This window comes from Xyrauchen texanus, chromosome 34, assembly GCF_025860055.1.
Source record: "Xyrauchen texanus isolate HMW12.3.18 chromosome 34, RBS_HiC_50CHRs, whole genome shotgun sequence".
Lineage (NCBI taxonomy): Eukaryota > Metazoa > Chordata > Actinopteri > Cypriniformes > Catostomidae > Xyrauchen > Xyrauchen texanus.
The window spans coordinates 28905550-28914660 of record NC_068309.1 but is presented as its reverse complement, the minus strand read 5'-3'; the positions used below and the strand labels follow the sequence as shown (position 1 = coordinate 28914660).

General features: G+C 38.7%; 1 long non-coding RNA gene across 1 annotated transcript; it reads right to left on the bottom strand.

Moving 5' to 3' along the window:
* Positions 1-295: 295 nt before the first annotated feature.
* Positions 296-8754, bottom strand: LOC127628171 (uncharacterized). The gene is made up of 3 exons (XR_007968613.1): positions 8659-8754; positions 8099-8261; positions 296-509 (listed from the first exon to the last, which is right to left on the bottom strand). It is a non-coding gene; the product is annotated as an uncharacterized LOC127628171 (long non-coding RNA).
* Positions 8755-9111: the final 357 nt, after the last annotated feature.

Here is a 9111-nt window from a genome sequence, read left to right as displayed (position 1 = left end):
ATGAACCATGATTTTCTACTTGCTTGTTGGTTGCAGGTGGTATTAGAGAGGGAAGAATTCTCATTCTAGCCAACATCTCAATGGTCAAAAATCAAATATTAAAACTGCAATATAAGTCATCAATATTTTTGGTCCGTTTGCTTAGGAAAACTGCAAATTTAGGATAGGCCTTTAATTCATCAATTGAGGTGTTGCATCACCAAATATACATCACACACAGAATACAATGCAGTATAATACAAAATACCATCCTAATCTCATAAAACAAATTTTTCTATCAGGAAGACTCACAGACTTTAATGCAATTTAAGATGACATTTATTTGATGAATATAAAACAGAAATGTAATGTCTCTCTTTGGCGTAAGCCCCATCTGGCCGTCCGAAGAAGTTGTACTTGGAACCGTCATATCCTGCCGGAGATAGGAGGCATGGGCGAGGAGCCTATCTCCGTGCAGGATGGGACTCAACTGGTGGTGGTTGGGTGGTGGAGGTTGCCATGTTAACACACTGAAACAGCAATGTGATAGATTGTGAGCAGACTTAAAAAGCATTGGCTTACATGTGATTGACTAGGAGTTACCTAGGTAATGGTGTGACGATGTACAGCTGCTAGTCTTCCCGCTAGAACTACGTGTGCTTACATTACTATACAAAATTTTTGTAAACTGCATTCTACATGCCGCTCTCTACATTTTGCTGCAGTTTCCTGGTAAAATATACACTAGAGGTGCCACAACAAATGCGTTTTAATCACTTTCACACAAATCACGTGTACTATGGCTGTTTATGATTTATGAACTCCTAATTTTCACTCAATGACTCACACCCTGCTACGTTATTATTTCAAAACACTTTTACTCTAATGCAATATTTGAAAAACAATACATTTGAATTACAGACCCACCTATTCAAATGTGATTATCTTGCGTTCTAGCTCACGTGAGTGTTGGACTGTTTTAGAGTATTGAACATTTTACATTTCATGAGGTCTTTAACTATGTGTGTGCCACAGTAGATACTCATGCTTATGGTCTGCACTTATATAGCGCCTTTTTAAGCCTTAATGGTATTCAAAGCGCTTTACACTGTGACTCATTCACCCATTCATACACACATTCATACACCAATGGCGGTAGAGCTGCCATGCAAGGCGCTAGCCTGCCATTGGGAGCAACTTGGGGTTCAGTGTCTTGCCCAAAGACACTTCAGCATGTGGAGTCATGTGGGCCGAGATTCGAACCACCAACCCTGCGATTATTGGCCGACCCGCTCTAGCAACTGAGCCACAGCCGCCCATTTTTGGAGGGCAACCCAAACAGCAAATCCTATGCCCATGGACCTTTGTATAACGTATTCTCATCTGCCACAGTGGCAGGGTTTTGACACCAGCAGCTACAAAATTAAGTGCTGAAGAGATGCACTGTGATGCCATCCCTCCCAGGGTGACTCATCTCATTTGCACGAGACTGCTGCCACTAAAGTTCTCTGATAATAAAGGACAATGTCACAGCCCACACACTCTAGACTTCCTCTCCACGGCCAAACACGCCACTCAAATTAATCAGCCTGAAACGCTATCATCCCCGGCAACTGTGTCACCGTGTGAGTCGACAGAGATGTTCCAGATGCTTCTCTGCTGCCCGTCCGGCCTGACTCATCATTAGTCCCAGCAGCCACAGCTGCGACCAAGAGCTCCACCTGCCAATTAGGGGCACCTGTCCAAACACCGCTGCCAGTCAGTCACTGCTCACAGTGAGAGCACACCCCCGCAGTTCACATTGAGCCAGGCACTTTGCGGTGACATTTTCTGCTGATTTACTTTGAGAGATTTGCAGAGGATGACGAAGTGGCTGTTGGATAAACAAACGACTGGAGAGTGACGAATAAAACTGTTATTTATGAGTAAAATGCATTGGGGTTTTTTGTAGAATCTGGCAAAAAGGTAATTAAATCTCATGTGGTTTAATGTCATATGGTTTAAGTGTGGCCCCACTCATGAATCAATCACTGTATTGTTTCATTGATCTGCTTTCTGGTAAATTGTGCTTTGCCTGGCTCTGTTGGTGAGCTATAAAACAGAAGCAACTGTTGAGACTGGTCTTCCAAGTATTGCTTTTAATTTCAGTCCATTTGCAGGGTTGCATTTGTTTTTTAAAGGGATTGACCAAGGGGTGTACCGATCAATCGGCCACAGATCGAAATCGGACGATATTCCCATTTGGAGGGGCGATGTGATGTAAATCACATGAATATGCCATTTTGTTTTTAAAAATGTATAAAAATTACATGTGTATGAATATTAAGTTGCCCATTTTCTAGAGTCTTTACAGTAGTAATTCTGACTCACTGCATAGTGAACAGGAAGAGGATAAAGAGGCTGCTAATGGGTATCAAAACGAATTAAACAACGAAGAAATATGCAAATACAAATCTGAGTACACCTGTTGTAACGTGAGTCATGACGTTGTGTGGAGGGATAGAGACTTGAGTCTTCATGAATGCTTTTAGCTTTACTCTCTTTAACATGAGTGCTTGTAGTGTCAATCAAACATGCGTATCTCCAGGCGCTCTCAATATTTCATCATCAGTCACCTATTCCAGCACTATTCTGTGAGGATCCCAATTTAAATCAGATTAATGTTGGTCATAATACCACTAATAACAGTTGTAAATGTTTAACCTTCAATAACTGTCTTCACGCATTTGCTTAACAATTAGTGATTTGTGTTACAACAAGACACCAAAGCCAGTAAGTAAATCATTGATATTAATGATTTCTCATTAGAGCAGTTTTAGAGCTTGTAATGGATATATTTTTCTTATTTTGTAAACTATCTCTACTGTGTGTGATGCTCTCATGGTTTTTGGTTGCCAGTATGTCACACTTACCTTTTGATATTGACATGTTAGCAGTTCACAATTAATGTAATTTTAATGTAATTGTGGTAACACTTAATAAAAAGGTTTAATTTCTTTAACATCAGTTAATGCATTAGGTATCGTGAACAAATAATGAACAATATATTTTTACAGCATTTATTAATCATAATGTTAGTTAATAAAAATACAATTGTTCATTGTTAGTTCATAGTGCATTAATGTGCATTAACTAATACAACTTTTGATTTAAAAAATGTATTAATATATGTTGTGACTAACATTAAGTTCATTATTTCATGTTAACTACAGTAATGTTGTAGAATAATGGTAACAAATGGAACCTTTTTGTAAAGTGTTACCATAATTTTACTGTGTGGGGCATAAACATATAACTGCAGCATATAACTTTAAGAAAAAAACGGTATCGGCCGATCGCACTGTGAATTTGGCAACAGTATGACAAAAGTTTTGCTGCAAAAATCAATCTGCGCTTGGCTTAAAGCTAATGTAATTGCTGCAACACTAGCGCCACCGAATGGAATTGCAAAAATAAACTTTTTTAAAACTTTTTTTCTGAATACACCCCTTTCCTGCAGTTGTTCAAACAGTCAGATAGTCCCGCCCCCAACTCACGTGGAGGTTGGCAGGTACATAGTTAGACAGGCAGGTAGGCCATCCAATCATTGCATTCGGGCCAAATGAATTGATTGGATGGGCCTTTTACAGGCCTGTGACTTCCACAGATAATGGATTTTTTTTTTTTTTTTCATATCAGAGCATTTTATTTATTTATTGCTGTTAAGATGCAAAGAGACTTTCAACCAGTATAACAAAATATGCTTCTGGTATAAATTGCTTACTCTAGTTATAAGCTAGCTCTACACTAGCAGGCTCAAAACAACTTTTGTCACACATGCAGAATGTTGCTGAGATCTCGCTTTCTTCAATCAGAAGTGTGACACACATGCCAATTAAAAATGGTGGAGGGGTGACACACATACCGACTTAACGCAACTATCTCACTCTGATCCCTATCACATAAGCTCAGACACAAACTCATACAGTGTGACCAGTGTAGTCTAATTCCAAACAAATGGAACTTATGAGCCAGTTCTTTTGAATCTACATTGTGAAATTTACAGTGCGACTAGTGAAGTCTAAATTCCAACGAATAACCCTTATGAGTCTACACCGCAAAACATACAGCAGTACCTCCCAAAAAATTACTCTTTTCATCAGCCAGCCTTTTAGTGAATCAAAATGTACTGAACTGCAAATCATTACTTTCTTTATATCCAACTTGAAATGATTCAAGAATTCAGAGCAATTACTGGATGGTCATTGATATGACAACTGTTAAAGATATACATAAGTTTTGTTGCAATTAGTGGTACGTATTTTATAAAAATTTATAAATGAATAAAAAATCTTAATTTCAAATGGAAAACACCATTTTCAAGAATTTGTTCAGTTAAAATATTAAATGATCTCATCATTGCATGAATTGCATTTCTTATTTCCAAATATCTCTACCTCTAAAGCACTATAGAATTGTTAATGGAACCGTTAAGGAACCGGAATCTTTAAAACGATTTTGTTGAGCGGAGGAGGGCGGAGCCGGGCTGGAACAACGCACGCCCGGTCCCCAGTCAGCCTGATGGGGGCCCGCGAGGGATAAAGGTGGCCCGTGACGACAGTTAGGGTGAGAGAGAAAATAACAGGCAGCTGCTCTGTGTGTTTATGTTTGTGTGTTTTTCGTTCAGTTTATTATTAAACTATTATTTATATTGCCAAGCTGGTTCTCGCCTCCTCCTTTCCCTTAACCCCCTTACACAATCGTAACTTGAATCGTTAAATTTCTTACAATTCCCATCCATAATTATATCTGAGGAATGGTGAATGATGGCATCTCCTTCTGTTTTTAAAGGAAGAAAGTTGTACAGGTTTGCAACAACTTGAGAGTGAGTACAAGATTAAATCATTTTCATTTTGGGTGAAATAAGCCTTTAAATTACTGCAATTACTGTTTGATACTCCTTAACACTATTTAGATAAATCTAGGGATATATTTATATTTTGAGCATTTAAAGTCAGGACATGTGAGGCCATTTTTTTAAATCAGGTCAATCTCAGAAACACTCAGAGTATGAAAGAGTCTTTGAGCAGCGTGCTCAATTTATTTCTGGCTACCCTCAAAGCTCAAGGCTTTTGTGGGCTGTTTCTCTGTTTATCTCTCTAAGCAGGGGCTACAAAGCTGCCATTAGGATGTGATTGAGTGGGACCCCTGGCCTCTCTCCTGTCTACCTTGTGTATTCACGATTTGGTGTGCAGAGGTCACTATTCCAACCTGAAATCTTCTTTATGGCCTCCTGCACACTGTGACTGTCATTAAAGTTCACAGTGAGTCCACAGCTTTGGGACACTTTCATGGGCAGTGAGTTTTAACCCTTAAAGGTAAAGTTAACACAAATATGAACATTCTGCCTAACATCATCTTTTGTGTTCCATTGATGATAGAAAGTCATACAGGTTGGGAACAACATGAGAGTTGATGGTTTGCACACAATGTAAGAACCCAGCTTGGTCAAAAAATGACATTGCATATTATTCTGGGGGGTTTTATGTTGCACCAAAATCTCAAAGTGAAATCTCCTACTTAAATTCTCCCTCTGTCAGTAAAGATAACTCTTGGCTGAACAGTTATGATAGCAAGGGCCATCTTGTGTCAATATGCACTGAGAGACCTTTTTGTTTTCATTTCAAACAGACAAATGGCTCAAATTGGTGTATTTCATCTCACTTTCACATGAAGCTTTTGATGAATATCTAAGTGGTGTCTGGAGCCACAGGGCTTTCGACCAAGCTACAGTCCTTTTGACATCCATCTTGCTGCCAGTCGCAGTACTGGGATGAAGAGATCTGCCCTATAGAGAGCTGGGGGACAGCAATCACTTATCCCCTGAGTTCATTATTCAATGCAAGGACAGTGATAGTTTCAGTTTTCAATATAGTTCACCCAAAACTCAGTATTTATTCACTCTCATTTTGTTCCAAACCTGTTTGACCTTTCTTCGTTCTTCTGTTGAACATTAAAAGGAGATGTTAGGCAGAATTTTTGTTTCAGTCACTATTTACTTTCATTCCATATTTATTCCATACATTGAACCAAGTAATTGGTTCAAGGTCATTCACACAGAGTGTGTTTTGTGTCTGTCTGCACTCTTTTTCTATTGTCTTTCTAGGTAAACTTTAGGATGTCATAAAATATTGATATATAGATTAATGATGGGCAGACCACAAGAGGGGTGACATAACATTTACTGAAGCCAGAATTGGCATGGACAAGAGACAGAACACACACACACATTAAGAGCTGATGCCAGTCCATTTACAATGTAACATTGATGAGTTTGCAGGTTTGTGTATGAAACTGGTGTAACAGCTCAAACTGAACGTCTAGAAATGGTGAAATTTATTATGCAATTTCCCTGTATGTAGCATTGAATAGGTCTTACATTTTAGCTGTCAAATCAAAAAATACATAACTGTAACTGAAAATATATTGTCTAGGCTCTATGAAAGATACTTATACACAATATATCATCCAGTGATGGCTGGAGTAAGTAATATTTTTCCTTTGATCATTATTTGGGTCGAATTTAATAGGAAACTATGCGAGTTGATCTCTGTGGCACTGTAGAATATTTAACTGCTCCAGGAAATGGCGAGACCACCGTGTGTGCATACAAAACTTCATAGAAAATAATTGTTTAAACTTTAGAACGCACCATGTCATACCCTAGGTGCACAACCCACTAATTAACCCTGCCACTCACACTTTACCAAAGATGTGTTGAGAAATACTTTTGAAAAGACAAAGACTTTTGTGAAATGAGCATCCCTGTTTATATTTGAAAAAAAAATCCCAATATATCAATAATCATCAGGAAAATCTGAGCATTTCCTGACTATTACCACCTTCTGCTACTTGTACCTACGATGGAAATAAACGCAGTTAGAATAGCTTAGAATAGTTAGAAATGGGAGGGCAATATTTTGAACCATACTATGATCTTATTGTAATGCAACCTGTAGCATGCAAATGTTAAATCTTAATATTAGTCACACAGTTTAATTAAACTAGGCATGGATCAAAAAGGAAATGTTTAATAAGAGTATAGTCATACAAGGTTACGTTAGTTGGTTACAGTTTAGATGATATACAGTAGTTACAAATTGGATGTATGCAATATGTACATGAAACCAGTATGCATACTAACTGAGTGAGAGAGAATGGAAGACAGAAAGAGAGAGAGAGGATAGAGAGGATAGAGAGAGATGCCATTGAGAGCTAGAGTCTGGCCAGATGGCGTGTAACTCAGTTGCCAAAGCACAGAGCCCAGAAAGAAGAGTCAGAGAACAGAGCCAAAGAATAGAAAAGCCCAGAGCACAAGTTGCAATCCTGTTGTAAAAAATTTGTATCCTTCCAATGTTGACAATATGACCATAAACAGTCCAGATACATTTAAACTGACCAATCAGCAGACCAACCCCCACTGTATTCAAATTGCAATCTTAGGCCAGTTCCAATACACAAACATCTCAGCCAATCAGCTGATAGATCACCATTAGCACACTCTGTCTTGGAATGCGAGTTGACTGTTTTCACAAATAAATAAGTGTTGTAACACAGAAATAAATTATTTTGTTAATTTTCAATCATACACTGTACATCTCAAAGCGACGTAAACCTTGCTGTAGCGAAACCTACTACAATTTGAATTATGCTGACTGACACAGCCAAATATGGACTAGATTCTGGTTAGAGAAGCTAGAGAAGAGATTCCCACAATTTGATGCATTTATTGAACAGGCAGAGTGAGTAACTTATCTCCATTTACAGGGAATACGTATGTTCTGATGTTTTTTCTTTGTGTGTGTGTGGATTTTCTCCCCTTTTCTCCCCAATTTGTAATGCCCAATTCCCAATGCGCTCTAAGTCCTTGTGGTGACGTAGTGACTCACCTCAATCCAGGTGGCGAGGACAAATCTCAGTTGCCTCTGTGTCAGTGCGCCAGGTCCATGGAGACATAGCGTGGGTAGAGGCTCAAGCTATTCTCTACGGCATCTACGCATAACTCACCATGTCCCCCACCAAGCCCGAGAACCACATTATAGTGACCATGAGGAGGTTAACCCAACGTGACTCTACCCACCCTTTTGGTTGCTTAGGAAGCCTGACTGGAGTCCCTCAGCACGCCCTGGATTTGAACTTGCAACTCCTGGTGTGGTAGTCAGCGTCTTTACTGCTGAGCTGCCAAGGCCCCATTTTGTTCTGATGTTAATGGTTGTGTAGATAATAATTCTGTGTATAATGGTCTGTAGACAGAACAAATAAAGAAATACAATTACAAACTGTATTCAGTGTACATGTGTTTCATTATATTCCCAAAACAACAATCAACTGAATGAATTAGCAGCATAATACACATGAATCAGATAGTAGGAAGTGTATGTTCTGGCAGTGTAAACATATGAATATAATCAATTAAATGTACATTAATACAGATAAATACCATGTATTGTCATGACGCTGTAAACTATGACATAATGAAAACACACTTCTGGCCTAGCATGCTAATACAAGTGGCTAATGCTAACTAGAGCAAAATGACACTAGAATCATCTGCAAATGACATACGTGATTTAAGAATATATAAACATCAGTCATCAGTGATAACATCAACAATATATACTAGGTAAATCACAACATAACCTTGCACTTATATTTCTTGCATAAACACATTTTCACAGTATAAAATCAAGGTTCAAAGACAGAGCTCACTGCTCATCTCTTCCTTTGTGCAACACTGAAACCGGAATGTCTGGGAAACAACTTGTAAACTTTAGTTCCCAGGACAGGCTTTCTGACACTCTCTGTTAAAGTGTTTTGTCCTATAAATGTACTTCAGCAGAATTGTCAATCGGCAGGTATTTATAACTATGAAACTGTGGTATTTAACCTTGAAGTCAGTTATTTGCACTGCAAAGAATGCAAAGAATTTATAATGCACTTGACTCTTTGTACTCAAAGAAGGCAGCCCGCTTCCTGGGACTGTTTTCCTTGAGTAGATCATGTCCGACATTGCCCGGGGCAACTGTGGCATCTGTAATCGCTGGAATGTCTTTGCCATAGGCGATGAAACTTTGGTCCTCTCCAGGAAGATGT